At 48.1% G+C, this 13,356-nt stretch overlaps 1 pseudogene; it reads right to left on the minus strand.

Moving 5' to 3' along the window:
- Positions 1–1,411: 1,411 nt before the first annotated feature.
- Positions 1,412–13,356, minus strand: part of LOC144097846 (3'-5' RNA nuclease TATDN2-like) — a 40,512-nt pseudogene continuing 28,567 nt past the window's right edge.

The following is a 13,356-nucleotide window of genomic DNA, read 5'->3' on the forward strand; positions in this document are numbered from 1 at the left end:
TGCACTCACAAATCCAGCACAATCACCAACTATTTCTAAATCGTCCATTTTAATCCATCAACAATACACCTGAATCAATATTCCGTGATGGTCCTATTTCCAAAGCTTTGGAAAAATGTGTTCAACAAGGAACCCAAGTTTTTTTCTTTGCACCGTGGCACAACTATGTATGGAAATGCAGGGCGTTTTCTTGCTTGGATAGTAACTGGACCGAAACGCTACCCTGCATCTTTCTTAAGGAAGAACTTCTGCTCACCTCAAAATACTGCTCGTCCTGGGGCCCTCTCTCGTTCCTTTTTTTGTCTCGCGCTAAGCCCCCCTCCAAATAATACCTTACCAACTGGGCCAAACATCCACTTTCGAGCTTGGATGCTTATTATATTAAATAGCAGTTACTGTGGCCGGTAACAACTTTTCCTGCCTTTTCATATCATTTGAAGAATCTACTGTAAATTCCCCGTGAAGCGAATCCATATGCGCCTTCGAGTCGTTTTCCTGGCAACGCACACGTTTTTTTTGTTAGTTTTATTATTGCCTTGGACAAAATCTGAAGCTTCGCCTTCCATTCAGCCTACCACGATGTGAACCAACTTTCCTCTGTCGCCTGTGCCTTGGTGTAGGTTTCACAAAGCATTGCCTGATAGCCCTGCATGTGCCATCAGCGGGTCTGACGAGACTATAGCCCACATTCTTTGTGAATGCCCTGCCTACAGCGCCTAAAGGCAGTCTCTCTGCCATGCACTGGAGCATCTAGACCCACGCCCACTGACGGAAACGACGCCCACTGACGCCCACGCCCACTGACGGAGCAATGGGAAGGAATGCTCTCCAGCGACCGTCAGGACGTCCAACTTGGGCTGATCCGGCGAGCACAGCTGGCAGCGGCATCCAGCGGAGACCTGGACTAGGGGCAGATGACCATTGCTAAAAAGATAGAAGGCACCATCCGACTCCGCCAAATTCCTCACCTACTCTCTAGAGCTCAATAAACGTTTTCCTTCCTTCTCGGCAAAAGGCCGCGGCGGTTGTCGGCGGTGAAAGCCTCCAAGGCACAGGTCCGCTTCTTGAGGACTTCTGGCCTGCGCGATAGGCTGTGACTTTGCCGAACGCTGTTACTTTGCTTAGTGACTTCAGTTTCCTGGTAATCTCCTTTCTCCTTCATAGTTTATCCCTTGACCCCTTTCCCCCCGTGCCGGGTAGCAAACCGGTTATTCATCCGGTTAACCTCGCCACCTTTCCTCCTCCTCCTCCTGCTGTTGACAAATTTTAGTTTACCCAGAAACTTGACAACAGTGGTAAGCCTATAGGGTCACATCACTGAACGGCCCCTTTAAGTTGAGCTCCAGTGGCAACTACAAAAGCAATCAAGGAAATTTCTTTCATTTTTTTTGCACAGCCAATATTTTTTTTCTCAGGCACAATGTTTGCTCACTGTCCGATATTGTATTTTGTAGATTCGCCGTGTGTTCTCGCGGACGGTTGTCATTACGTCTTCGACTTCGATATTCCGGAACGATGCGAGCCAAGTCGCCACATGGATCGCCATTCCTGGGTGCGATGTTTTCAGACGCCTTGATTCCTAAAAAAAGCGAACAAAAAGAAACAGACACTCATGAAAGTGGCTATTTCAAAGACGCTAGAGACAGGGCGTTCAGCTGTCTACTGCATGCATGCCACTGAAAGATATGGCATAATTATTGGCTAATAATAACTATCTGCAAATAACCCCTTACACATCTACACCCGTTGAACTCTACGAAGACGTAGCCTTGCCCAAGGTCCATGGCATTAGCAAATTTTCCAAGGCATCTCAAAGATCAATCCGGCAACTGAAGCAAATAGTTGGCTTCAATCAAAGGAGGGCGCTAAAGTGAGCATCGCGTTTTTACCGTCCCTCTGTGCACAGCGCTATTTGCAAAGGTGGCTGTTCGTAGAAATAGTGGTGCCATACATAGCTGCGCAAAATCAACTGACGTCATTGGTGTGGGTGTGTGATGGTGTGGGTTTGGGAGGGGGGTAGTTACAGTAGCCAATAAATAAAATTGGCTTAAAGATAGTTACGCGGCTATGAGAAAGTTTTCGCAAAAATCAGTGCGTACCGATTTCGGGAGGAAGTATGGGGAATCCGTCTCTATCAGCAGTCGGTACACGGGGATCTTCCTGGCAACCTCGACGAGCCCACCGGCATTGGGGAAGCTCGCGAGGGGAGTTAGCCCAAGGCAGAGGTTAGGGAACTCCATGAGCCAACGCTGTGCCTCCGGCCAGTCAGCGGTGAAGCAGTGGCGGTGAATGGGGTAGTCTGACGGCCCCATCTGCGGAAAGGGAAGCCAAGAGTTACGCATCATTACAGAGGACGAGCAGTGAACACATGTCGGATGTTTGACCTCAGATATTGTGCTATTTTTAAATATAGGGTTGTTCAGTTAGAACAGCGCTTTTACCGGCTTAGCATTGCCAACAGTGCAGTGCATATATCGGAGGACAGGCTAACTGAGCTGGTTATCTAAGAGCGAGAAAAACTCGTGCCTGGGCTAGTTGATTCATGCTTGAAGATGTAATGAATACGGCACGAGAAACGAGGACCGAACTAGAACACAAAGGCGCTGGGCCTGTCATGTGTGTTCTACGTACTTTGATCCTCGTTCGTCGCGACGTTTTCGTAACATCGAGAACTTTAGAGCTATTGCCACAGCCAATCAAAAGCCATTGAGGATTCTTGCTATTGCTGTTGGTTTCCTTAGTTACCGAGAGGCGTGTAGCACGCCATAAGGTATTTGCACATCAGTTTTTAGAATTTCCAAAACGCGGTTACCCTCGGCGCTGTGGCCCAACAAACTCTGCCTCCATGGCGTCAAAAATGCAAGCCCTTTCGAGAAGCTTTCAAGCAAAGCAACCTCTCCAGAGCACGCAGCTCGTCGAAATGGCCAAAATTTGTCGGAGCGGAGAGCCAAGGGCATGCAGCTCCGTTTTCGATATTCTAAAAACTGATATGGGTATTACGCTGCGCTAAGCTTCTTAGTAAATAAGGAGACTAACCGTAATAGCTAAAAGGTTAGCTACTAGGTATAAGTAAGCCAACCTACCAGATAGCACCTCTTAGCTGTATTTCGATGCGCTACACCGCTGAGAATGCCGTGTCGAAAAATAATAGCATTTTTTAAAACTGCATAGTACCTTATGTGGAACAGCTCGTACTTCTAGGCAGACCACACAACGCATTCGCCTCGCAAGCGGGAGGGGCGGAGTTCGATTTGCTGTGCTGCTGGTTACCCGCCGGTGATGAAATGTGCAGGACATTTTCCCTGACCTGGTGCTTGGCTGCTTTGAGGCGAAATGCTTGGGGAATCAGCTCACATACCCGCAAGAGTAACCGGGGGAGTTCTGTTGGAGGGAAGCTATACGAAGAAGACATTCGATCCGTCCGCAGTGCGCAAGTGGAAGAGATGCGCGGAAATTAAACTTGATCAAAAGCAGCGCGGGTAAACATGAGTTTCACACTGAATAGAACTTTACGGGGCTCCTAATTATTCCATAGCTTACGAAAGGGATACACGTGGTCGGAATAACCTAGGTCTGGAAAGTAATGGAAATGCGTCTTAGCCAAGTGGTGAGCGTACCTCTTTGAGGATGCCGATTGTGTCGGACGTGGAGTCTCGAGAGTGGATAATGAGGGGCAGCCGTCCATTCAGGGAAATCTGCAACTACCGCCGGAACACTCGGTTCTGCTGACCGTGGTCGCATTTATTTCTGCAAAAGCGAGGTAACACAGTTTCGTAACTACAATAGCGCTTAAGGCGGCTTCACTCTGCGCGAACTACTCAGGAGAGGTGTTATTACCTTCATAAGGCCGAAGAGATTCTCGCATTATACACGGTGGGCTGATAGCAATTACGGTAATACGGCGCTCGTGAAACCCATAAGCATAAAAGAAACTGTTAGGAAACCAAAAGAGAAGCATGCAGACTAGCTTGATTAAATTGTGAAACGCGGTTGTCTTTATTTACGTAGCACTAGACACAGAAGCTGAATTATATTGTGTTTTTTTGAACGATGACTGCGACATCATTGATCTTTGACAGCCTACGAATGAACAGCGGCCTAGAAGCACCTTGAAACCGTCTTGAATTTATATGCGCACTCATCTGCGCGAGTAGTCCAATCCTATTTCACCCAAGGCGACGACTTTTGGATGTTCCAGGGCCCTGATGAGGTGTTCGTCGATCTCTTCGCTGTACTCGCGAGCCATGTGCGGATGACAGCCGAAAGCTCCCCACACTCCATCCTCCAACCTCCACCACGTACGCTCCTCTAGGAGACAATGGGCACGCGATCAGATTGTGTTTCATAAAAAAAGGCTTACTTGTTTGAATGTCTGCGGATCGCAAAAATGTGCCACGAAGCTGCCCGCGTAGGCTCTGAATACGCGGAAGTAGAGGGCTCGGCATCCTCCTTTGTTACAGCTGCCTCCATTGACCTCGGTTGCCGTGAGACGCGTCTGCGCTGGAATACGATATCTGCTGGTTCCTCGTGCAGTGTGCAGGCAATTTGCAGAGCGCGGGCGTCAGCTTCAGCGTCCTACAAGCGAGAAAAATACATTACAAAAAGAATTCCACTGCTACCGATAGTTTTTACATGATCTCAAAAAGCCCGTCTTTGGGTGCAGCAGAGACCAGCCCCCAAACTCTGAAAGCTTCTTTACCTCAGTAAGGGAGCCTTCACTGCAGTGAGGCTCCCTCATGTATATCTGGAAGCTTTCTTACTGAGCAGACCTAAGCACAGTCGTCATTGGTGCATCCTCCGAGTAAGGCAGCCTTCATGCGTCCTTTCGCCGCTCCGCGCCCTAGAGGAGCGCTTCACCTCACTACTGCCACAAGTGATTCCACACTCTTGCGCGGGCGGCAAGACGCGACGCAAGGTCCTAAGCCTTGCGTGAGCGCAGTTCAGCAGTCGGGAAAATGGCAGCGTGGACTGACCCCTACGCGGGCGATCATACTGAATTTTTTAACCGTGCTTGTGAATGCGCGTTTGACGAAGTGGACTTGCATTACAGTTAGGTCGCTTCGCGACGCGGTGAGTCGTATGGAAGTGTACTCTGAGTTAATTATTTGCGTTTAAATTCCGCTTAAACAGGGCGTCTATGTTGACATTCACAACACAGCTGCCACTGAAAAGCAACACGGACCTGAGAGGAGCGCCGCTTCCAACGTTCCTAAAGATGCTCATCGTGTTTTGCTTCTCCAGGACCGGTGCGACTCGGTCCCACTTAGGCTAAAGTCGCTGGTTAAGTTTCCAGTGACTCTAACTTAGGTATTCGGCGGCGAGAGCACGCGGAATCCACCATCACTGAAATGCTGCCTCGTTCACACCTCGCGGCCACCACGTCGCCGCTTATGGCATGCACAGATATGCTTTGAGAAGAGCATAAATCGGTGCTGTCCGAGTACCACAAGCGTATGCATGGTTACACACGCAAAACGCAGGTATTTTACGGGACGTTACGCCATTTTTCTCGTTCGCACTATCATTTTAACGAATCCAAACAGCGACTGATATATATGACGATTTCCCTTAGCATTAGGAGGTCCAGTTTTCCTTCAAGCTCAGCTTCGTGGCGCCATCTCGGTGTTAGGACGGAAACCGCATGTCAATAAACGGACGGTCCTATTTGTGCCTAAAGCGGCAGAATCATCAGTGTAAATAAAAAATCGTGCAAATTTGCCACTCATACGTTTCAATAACAGCGAGGTGGGACAAAGCGGAAGAGCGGCGGCCCATTCATAACCACTGAACGCATTGCTTTTTACGGAAACGAAACAGTGTTAGCGTATTCTAAAATAGTTTTCACAAATGTTTTGTAGGTCAGAAGCTTCATATACATTAGATCGAGCTTTCGGCATCTTTTCAGATAAAATAGCTTTCGCAGTGCAGCAGTTGTAACATTAGTAATGTGTGTTTCTCCTCTGAGGTTTGATGCAAACGTTATGCCTAAGTATTTATGTTGATCCACTTTCGAAAGAGGCATGTTATTAACGGTATAAGTGAAGTGAGATGGCTGTTTTTTCTATTTATTGACACTGATTTAGTTAGGATAATAAACATTTGCCACTTGGAGCACCATTCGGCTTGCGTGTTAAGAGAATCAGAAAGAACAACATGGGCGTTATGGCCGTTAATTTCTTAGATATCGCACAATCATCAGCGAACAGTTTATTTTGCACCTTATATTATATTTTCTTCTTGATTCATATTTAAACAAGGCCATATTTGCAGGCAGTGCAGTGTTCATATATTTGCTATTGTTGTTTCGGAGATCCACTCTTTCGGGGATATCTCTCTTGTCGCTCTCAAATGAGCTCATTTGTGGTCACTTCTCATGTTTGAATTGAATTGTTTTGCATCAACGCTGACGTCTATATACCTATGTTTATTGTAGTCTGTTAAATCTCGGAGTCTTAATGTAATACTGTGTATTTTAAAGCGAAAGCTTTACTGACCGTGAACTTGCGATTTTGCCATGGCGGTGCTCCGAGGAGACGCATGACTACACAACCTGCGTCTCGCCGCGGAGCCAAACCGGTCTAGCCGGGCCGGCTGGCGCATTCGGCGCGAAATAAAGACGTGCGCTCCAAGTCTCCGCCAGTGCACCCAGATTGCGCCGAAGCCGCCGAACGCGCTGGCGGTCAAACGCAGTTGGAGTATAGAGGGCCTCGCTTTAGGCCGACGTGACGTGGCCGTGCTGCGCGCGCGAGTTACGCCCGGAATACATGGAGCGTTTCTGTCAGCGATTTTCGCCCCACGGCGCGCATTTGACGCCTGGCTTCGAAAAAAACGTCTGCCGCCGCCGATCTGGCCCCGCCAGATAACCCCGGAGCCTAAACGCGCATTAACAGAGGCTGCGCTTAACCGCAAACCAACGTCTTCGGTGGCGGCACCTATGGGAGCCACTGAAACACCCTGCACACTCACTGAATGATAATAAAAAGAACCTGTCCCGGGAACCAGGGCCTTTGGCGTTTGAGGCAGAGACGCTACCAATCCGCCACGACGGCTCAATCTTTATCCACCAATAAAGGCACATCTAGTCAGTGCACTCTTCCGTTGCAGATTCTCCGTGCTTTCGCTACGCATATTCCGGCCTAACAGAGCTAGTCCCACAGAAAATTTATTTTCAGTCTTATTATACTTCTCTTATGTCCAAACTGTGGTTGTATGAATGTAGAGTGTATGGGGCCTATTCGCGTGACCGCGTGTGTCAGCTTTAGCTATCTTCACCAAGACCATTGTATTTCGTCTAAATTTCAATAAACTCAAACCAGACAGTTGCCTCGGGGGAGGTAATGGATCCACCGCAACATACTTCAATCAACTTTAGAAAGAATGCGTAGAAAATGAAACGAATGTGCCAGAGAACTGGAGTTAATTTTGAGGAATGCAGTACGTAAGGAGAATAGTGGTTTGAAAGAGTCCGACATTAGGTTGCCGAGACGTTCGCGGTAAAATAGTAGTTTCGAAAGAGAAAGCTACGTGCCTTGTCTGCCTGCAAACAGTGGGTCCTGTGCGTGCTTGGACCGCGCCAAACGAGTGCGCTTCTGAGCATGCGAATCCGGTAACCGGGTAGCGTCTCGCATGGGTGTTCCCCGAAAGAGGAGGACGGTTTTTTGCCGCCGGGCGACTCAAAGTCTGTCGATTGCTCTGTGGAAGCTCCAAGTTGTCTGGCGAGAAGGTTTCCCCACTCAGGCGAGGACCATGGTTGACCATCAGGCAAGACAGGGAGGTCAGGAAGTGGAAGTTCCTCTTGAGAAGTACAACGCCTAAGCAAGTCCGTACAGTCGTCGGAGCATTGCGAATCGTTGTCGGAAAAGTAGTCGTCGCTGCAGGTTTGAGCGAGTGGCTGCTCTTCGGCCATGATCGGGAACCTGCGCAGTTTTTACAAGACATGTTTCAGGTGCTTCTTTATACAGACACAAAGGGCGCGATATCTTAATGTTGACAGTAAGCCGACGGTACGATAAAACTAGCTTGATAGCTCCTCTCATACTGTGCCGCGCCACTGCCCACTTAGTCGTCTTCCAGCCCGTGACAATACGCAAGTTGACAGAGCGGCTGCAGCGATGGACCATCTAGTCGTGGTGGAAACACATTACAGACAACTACCATAAAAGGCACTGTAGCGGCAGCTCAGCATTTGATTGCTCCGATGAAAGCAAGGCGTTTGCTCGGTACAATTTCACAAGGGCGGCCGCATAACAAGATTTAAAAAATAGAAGGCAAGAACCACAACGTTTTGCGTTTACTTTTACTCACCCGTGAAATGAACCCAGTAGTCCGACGAAATGCCGTATCGCTGACGATTAGCGCAGGTGTCGTCGCTTTTGCTCTGGCCTGGTCGAGAGCCGCAAGGAACAGGACGACTTGTTGCCTTCTTGAAGAAACTCCAACTGCCGCTGTAGAGAAGTGAAGCTCCAAGAAGCCCATGTGAGGAGAGAGGAGCTTGAGGTACCACCACGTAGAAAGAAGGAAAAAGTTCCCTGCGGCAGTGGAGAGGAAGTGAAACTCCTTTCCCTTTAACTCTGCCGCTGCTTTTCAGTAGAGAATGCCTCAGGCTTGGCCTATTCATAGTAGAGAGAGGGAGGGGTAAGCCTCCGGGTGCTTTTAAACTTTGAAGATGATAGTCTTATGAATCATGCGAGAACGTTTTTGCTGGCATGTCGGTGTATTACTGGAAATCTTTTTTAAAGCATGAAGACACCACAGAAAGGAACGGACATGACAGGCCAGATCGCTAACCAAGTTCTCAGGTCTTGGAGGCCACGTGGGCAACGATGGAAACAAGTTGGAATTGTTTCACAGAGTAGAAGAAAGGAGCGTCTGCAGAGCTAGAGCAGGGTGTGGTGAAAAGGGATAATTCTTTCCTTCTAATGTCAGGGATAGACCCCTCTCTCCACTGTGTCGCCGCTCCCTGCATTGTCGCACCAGCGGAGTCATGAGAATGGGCCGCCACCATATGCTGAAAGGGGGTCCTTTGAGGGGGAAAATCCTCAGTGTTTTTGAGTTGCATCCGACTACAGAGACATAACTTGTGCCCCCTAAATACTGGCCGGCCTATGCAACATGGTGCAAGAAAGCACAACGAAGAATGCGGTATCAAGAACGCAGAAAGATTTGTCCCATGCAAAAGGGGGGTCGTTTACCGTATACCCCTGTCCTGTGGCAAAAGCTACATCGGACAAACTGGACGTTGTACAAACGTCAGACCTCAGGAGCACTACGCAGGAGTAGGCGCATTGGCGGGGGGAGGGCATGTCGCCGACCATGGTCGCCACTGCCGTGGTTGCACGCCTCGGTTCCGCGATACCACTATCCTGAACAAGTTCGGGTCTAAACCCCGAACTTGATGCGCCAACGCCCCCATATCTCTTGTACGCCACCACATGACGCTTCTCTATATGCTGCCAAAGCTGGGAGACAGAAGCACAAAAGAATTAACCCCTCTCAATGGGTGGCAGTCAGAGAATGGTGTATGTTCCAGTGACGCACTATTCTATGTGCTGTCAGGCAAAGTATGTTTTCCGGTTCGGGTCCCCTAAGCTCCTTTGCATCTTTTCAGCGAACATTAATTTACAATGGTAGGGTGGGGTATACAGACCCTATATTCGCGGACAGCTCTTTGCGGCTATACAGCCAAGGCTGGATAGGAAAGGAGCTAGGGACAGGGCTTTGCTCCATTGTCAAGGGTAGTGGCTTATCTCCGCCTTGGTGAAGCGGCATCATCTTCCCCTTTGCCCCGCCGCACCCCTAGCCCGAACAAAGGACAACTCACTCACCACAGTTTGTGGACAAAAACTCGGGTGTTCCCTTCCCTGCCTTTCGCCTTGGCTGGGCAGCCACAAAAAGCTGTCCGCAAGTATAGTCAAGAGCAGTGCTGGTAGCGCCTAGCCAGTGCAGATAAGAGACTCGCCTTTTGACACACCCCGGGCACACCTCTCCTTCGGCACCCCATATCTTTAATCCGTGACGAAGATGACCGCGTTTTCTTAGCTTGAGGCCGGTGCGTATTCCACCGGCTATTCCGTTTTCCGCCGTCGCCACACGGAATACAAGCCTGGTGACTGTGTATGAGCGTGGGCGCAATTCGACGACGCAGCCTCAGTGAAAAGCTTTTTGCGCTCCCAGTGTTTATTTTGCCTTGTCTTTGCTCTTGTTGACCGTACTTTTCTGTGTAGCATAGGACCGATGCTTCTTTGAGAGATAAGTAATGCGGTGAAACTTACACGCTTGTTTCTTCAAGGTAAAATCCGTTTTCGTGCGGCAATATCACTATTACGCGAGATGCGATCAGCGTTATCTGGAAGGATTGCAGCCAGGCGCAACTATTTCTACATTATTATTCGTGGTTGTTGTAGTTGCTTTTAACGCCTTATCTCGAAGGTTCCTCTTCGATGACCGCCGAGTACATTTTTTGCTAACGGCTTCGCCGAATGCTTGTTTGTTTAAAGGCGATAGTCACTTCAGTAACGACTTTGTTCCGTGTCGATGTGCTCGTCTGTTTTTTCACGGCATTGTCACCAACTCCTGACGTTAGGTAACTATATTACTGCTGAAATATTTCATTTCATGTAACCTTCAGTGCTTATAATTTAACAACGGAACAAATCGAAGTTGGGCAAAATGGTGAGATGTGTGGTTTGCAAAATCGCTGAGATTGTCCTGTTACTATTGGCGGTGACTTTGAACGCAAATTTCGTCATTGCACAAGAGACTTGCTACTGTTGTGGACTTGCAACTGTTGTGCTAGTAGTGGTTTATGTTTTAAAAATAACAAAGATTACAGTTTCATAGAAGAAAAGCTGGTCACTGACCACGCCAACCGCATGTGCTCATTCTTTGCATAAAAAAGAAGCACACCTGAATTGTCATGACGTCATGGGTTTGCAAGCGAAAATTCCATACCTAGCATGATTTCCGGGAAATTCTCATTATGCCCTCTGCTTCGCCATGTTTTCTTTTTGTATCGCTCTGTATTTATACAGCGCCCATTCAGAACGTTTTCCTGTTTGAAATATGCGACTTCTGGCAGCGTAGTGCAGGAGATGAGGCCAGGTGTGGGGCACACTGAGGCGGCTGTATTTGGGAAAAGAAAGATGGCTGGGGAACGCTTGACACATGCGAAACAAGTCCAGATGCAAAGCTGGACGATTTTGCCAGCCAGGCTATGAACCTTCGACATTACGTTATTTATACCACAGAGATGTCTATTCTGGAGTAGAGGGCTCGGAAACCCGTGAGCTCCTTTCAGAAGACAAGGTGCGCCCACGCTTACCTGCGTACAGTGGACAGCACCTGCACTGACAACGCGAACATTTTGGCAGATATATGCCTGGCAGGGAGGAGATTTAGACAGAAAAGAGCGACACTCGAGCAAAGATTCTTTACAAAACAGATATTTCGATGCCGATCCGACACATTCTTGTTTCACTAGTTTGGAGCCAGACGTGAGCATTGGCTTCGACCGGTTCTTAAGACATAGCAGGGGCAGGAAAAGGAAGGAGATGGTCCTTTCCCCCCTTGATGTCGGCTATTGCACTGCCATAGATAATTGTCCGCGATTATAGCGTGAAATCGCAGGTGATTGCCAAGTGCCTCGGTCAAAGTGGGTTAACCGTTACGTCAAGACAGTCAGTCTGCGCGATTAGCCCTGCTTGCATGAATGCGATAGTGTCGGGTAGATTCTGGGCTCGGGCTGATTATCGTCAATCCCACTCGACCGGTGAGCCTTTACATAAACTTGATTTCAGTGAGTGGAGACCGGCTCAACTGTAGCGACACCAAGCGTCGAGGTGAAGCAGTGGCAGCCTCAAAGGTTGAGACTCGCCATCGCTGTATCGGAGGCACGACGGAACACGTGAAAAACAAGTTCGGATTTATCCTCTCCCTTCCCACTAGCCCTACTTTTCGACTCGACAGCTTTTACAAGCTCATCAGGTCAGGGTCCAGTTATTTATTTTATTTATTTATTACATACTGCAGACCTTTGGGCCCAGTCAGCGGGGATTAAAATATATAAAAATAATAATGAACAAGACAGAAATAAACAAGTACACATTTATACAATGATTACTCATACTTTAGCCAGTAAGCCATGTTACCGCTCCGATATTGTCCGAGGAAAAATCATCATCAGCCTTACTACACGCACTGCAGGGCAAAGGCCTCTCCCATGTCTCTCCAATTAACCCTATCCTTTGCCAGTTGCATCCACTCTTTGCCTGCAAACTTCTTATTCTCATCCGCCCATCTAACCTTCTGCCGACCAATGCTACGCTTACTTTCTCTTGGAATCCACTCCGTTACCCTTAAGGACCAACGGTTATCTTGTATTCGCTTTACATGCACGGCCCAAGCCCATTTCTTCCTCCTAATTTCGACTAGGATGTCATTAACACGCGTTTGTTCCCTCACCCACTCTGCCCGTTTCCGGTCTCTTAACGTTACACGTATCATTTTTCCTTCTATGGCTAGCTGCGTTGTTCTTAAGTTGAACTCTTTTCGTTTGCCTCCACGTTTCTGCCCCGTAGGTGAGTACCGGTAAGATACAGCTGTTGTACACTTTTCTCTTGAGGGATATTGGTAACCTGCTATTCATGATCTCTGAGAACCTGCCATTCGCGCTCCACCCCATTCTTATCCTTCTAGTTATTTCTCTCTCATGATCCGGATCAGCTGTCACTACCTGCCCTAAGTATTCCTTTACCATTTCCAGCACCTCGCTTCCATTTGTGAACTGCTGTTCTCATGCTAGACCTTTGAGCATTACCTGTTAATTTTTAAACCTAGCGTTCTGCTCTGCCTGTCTAACTCATTGATCATGATTTGCAGTTCACCTCCTGAGTGACTCATCAAGGCAATGTCATCAGCGAATCGGAGATTATTTGGTATTCTCGATTTGCTGTTATTCCCAACTGTTCCCAATTCAGGACTCGGAATACCTCCGGTAAACAGGCGGTGAGTAGCATTGGCGAGATCGTGTCTCCCTGCCTGACGTTCTTCCTTATTGGAATTTTATTGCTGACTTTATGGAAGACTGTATTAGCTGTGCAATTGCTTTATATATCTTCCAGTATTTTGACATAAGGTTCTTCTATACCCTGATTACGCAATGCCTGTATGACTGCTGAGGTTTCCACTGAGGCGAATGCTTTCTCATAATCAATCGTGGTTGGTTATAATCTGCGCATTTCTTCATCATCTGAATAATAGTGTGAATACGATCTATTGTGGAATACGTTTACGAAAGCCTGCCTGATCATTTGGTTGAATAAAGCTTAAGGTTGCCCTGACTATATTAGCGATTACCTT

The sequence above is a fragment of the Amblyomma americanum genome, chromosome 7 (assembly GCF_052857255.1).
Source record: "Amblyomma americanum isolate KBUSLIRL-KWMA chromosome 7, ASM5285725v1, whole genome shotgun sequence".
Taxonomy (NCBI): Eukaryota; Metazoa; Arthropoda; class Arachnida; order Ixodida; family Ixodidae; genus Amblyomma; species Amblyomma americanum.